Source organism: Octopus bimaculoides, chromosome 18, assembly GCF_001194135.2.
Source record: "Octopus bimaculoides isolate UCB-OBI-ISO-001 chromosome 18, ASM119413v2, whole genome shotgun sequence".
Classification (NCBI taxonomy): domain Eukaryota; kingdom Metazoa; phylum Mollusca; class Cephalopoda; order Octopoda; family Octopodidae; genus Octopus; species Octopus bimaculoides.
The window spans coordinates 37,175,506-37,178,724 of NC_068998.1; the positions used below are offsets into that span (position 1 = coordinate 37,175,506).

The window sequence follows — 3,219 nt, forward strand, 5'->3', positions numbered from 1 at the left end:
ATATATATATATATATATATATATATATATATACATACATACATACGACGGGCTTCTTTCAGTTTCTGTCAACTAAATCCACTCGCATGGCTTTGGTTGGCCCGAGGTTATATTAGAAGACACTTGCCGAAGTTGCTATGTAGTGAAACTTAAGCCGGAAGTACGTGCTTGCGAAGCAAGCTTCTTATCACATACCCACGCCAGTACCTACTATGTATACTTATAATTAAATCATCTTTTAAGTATTCGTTTCCCATTTACTTTACATTTAATCACGACACAATACGAGGTTTTCATAATTTTTTTTAATTAATTCCACCCAAATGTCGAGCAGAAAGCGTCGTGTTATCTTGTATCGATTCACTAGGTTCTGAGTTCAAATACCGCCAAAATAAAACTTGACTTTCATCTTTCTCGATAGATTAAAAAAAAAGACCAATCTATGACGGTAAAATGGTCGAACTGTAAGAACGTCATGCTAGGTTCAAATCCTGCTATAGCCTACTTTGATAGAAGGCTTAGTCCGCTGACCGGTTTAATGCCACCACTCGGCATTGCGTCAGAGACCGTATTCCGGTTTGAGGACACCTTCCTTCCGCCTTCCCAGCAGTCCCGGATGCAGTGCAATGGGTCATGAACACTGCCTTCCATACTAACTGAAATATGTATAAAAATAAATAAACTGCGGTTCGCAAGGCGCGCTGTCTTCTCCTTCTGCCATTTCCACTAGTACTCCAAAGCGTCTTACTTTCAGTGCTGGTTGGGCTCATGGCATTCTCATACATTCCTCATTCACTTCTTCCCTCTCCGTTATTACACTTGTGTGCAAGCTCCAAGTATGTTCACAAATTACCATTCTTATCCCTTCCTTGCCAGAATATCAACCCGCTAGAACTTTTTCTATGCCTATGAAAATTTACGGCTGATGTTGACTTGCAATGGTTCGACCTGAACATGAACGAAATCAATTTCACCAGTCTCCGAGGACCGACGATGTCTATGGACAATGTCTCATCCTCCATACCCAACAATTTAAGAAAATATTAAGTTATCTTTTAATGAGTATTCTATTAGAAAATACCTTATTTTGATATATTCTGTTGGTTACGGCACTAAGTTTGGGCAAAACTTCCCATAATTGATTGTTGATTCTATTTTTGGCAAAGCAGAGCAATGTACTGTTAACTGGTTTGCATCACAAGTGATGTTGCTGTGTGGAATTTAACAAGAAACACAAACTTACAGAAAAGCTTAATCCTAAAATCCGAAAGTGAAGCTCATTATTATCTGAAGATCTTGAACTATTCTACTTTAACCAGTTCAACGCTACAGTTTATCAGTAGCAATCAAATGATTAACTGATATTAGATTCTCAACATCCTCTTTTGTTGATGAATTAAATAAAAGTGAAGTATCATTACAGGATATCAGAAAGACAGTAGATTTTCCGAATAACCATTCTTAAATTACATAATCGATATTTCAGCACAAACAGCTGAAGCCGCCATTTTTCTTCACTCTAACCCACATCCCAACTTTCTCTTGGTGTTAGTTGGAAAGAAACGAATATTTAGTCGCCGGATAAATAAAGCTTGTAAACTGGCTGACGAATACCCGGTCAGTTGAGTAGGCAGTGTCGGTTTCTATTCCAATTTAGACCCAGTTTGGTTTATTCACACAATACTGTATGGGGATACAGTATTTCCTCAATTTTTAACTTACATTTTATCATTTTACTATTAAAAACTTCATTGTTTCTCTCCCGGTAAACTCACATCTGACTGTACAAAGAAGACTTCAAAAGTTACGAGTAGCGATTTCTCTTGAAAATCGACAAAATTTGGCATCGTGGTGTTATCAAGTACCTTCAGTAAAAGAGTTTGTGTAAAAGTAGGTAGCTAAATTTAGGAGGGGAAGGGAGAGACTTGACGATGACCTCCTAAGGTCTGGACGTCCTGCAGTTGTCACCACCGAGGAAAATATTGATCGTATTCACCATGTGGTAATGAAAGAGGTCTTGTTTCATCAGGACAATATTCTAGCACACAAGTCCTTCGGTTCAATGGCTGCTGTGCATGACTGTGTCTCTGAACTGATTGATCAGCCTCTATTTTCTCCTCGTTTGGCTCCATCTGGCCATGATCTGTTCCCCAGCATGAAAAAACACTTTACTGGCAACCCAGTATCGCAGTGATGATAACCTCATACATGCTGTTGATGACTGTTTTTGACCAACAAGTTGAAAGTTTCTTTATCGATGGAATCCAAGCACTGCAACACCTATGTAAGAATTGTGTTGATTGTGATGAAAAATAAACATCATTTGGTCACAATCCATGAGAATATTTTTGCTCAACCTATGAACTTTTTAGCCGAGTCTCGTAAATACGGAATGGCTACGGGCTGGACTCCTAGTATCATACGTCAAAGACACTAGCTTTGTATAAAATACGATTTATCCTTCACTCATAATTACTTGTTCACACACTTGTCCACGGTATTGCTTTATCCTCTTTTATATTCAAAAGTTGCCCTGCAACATATATTGAATGAAACAGGCAGTGCAAAATGAATAATTTACAACAGACTGGTAATGACCCGACTGTAGCCTCATTTACGCCTTCTTAGCTCGCCTGTCTGGCGTTGCCCTCCTCCAACAGCTCAAAAGTTAAAATCAATTGCTTATTTTGTCGTTGAAATGATGAAGCTCGGGTGGTCGTGCTTAACCTAGTTTTTCTTGTTTAAACTTGCCGCCACGTCCGACTCTACCAGTCATACCAGGTTCCCAACAGTATTACTCTCAGTTTCAGTGAACCACACAAGACCTCCACTACAAGTAACAACTAACAGAGAAGTAGTACATTCGTACAATTGCTATTACTAAATTCAGCTCTGCTGCGTTTACTATAATACCTTAGGCTTATCTGTTTCATGCTTCTTGAAACTTCTGACTATCTCTAGAATATATATATATATAAATTATATGTTGATGTTATGGTGCGGTTACTGATGAGAATTTCGCATAACAAATTATTTTAATTGCTAAATAAAATTTGAAATCTAGGTATAACCGTAAAAAAATAACAAGATAAAAGTTGTTTTTTTTTTCATTCCCTTCAAATTGCTCTTAAATGTGGTTTTGGTTTTGACTGCTTCTTCTAGCGTGTAAAATTACCTGTGAAAGGTAGTTTCTCTTGTGTTTAAATGCACACTATTATA

General features: G+C 37.7%; 1 protein-coding gene across 1 annotated transcript in view; it reads left to right on the forward strand.

The window, feature by feature from the left end:
* LOC106868905 (uncharacterized) overlaps nucleotides 1-3,219 on the forward strand; it is a 695,008-nt gene that overhangs the window by 479,394 nt on the left and 212,395 nt on the right. The window lies entirely within an intron of this gene.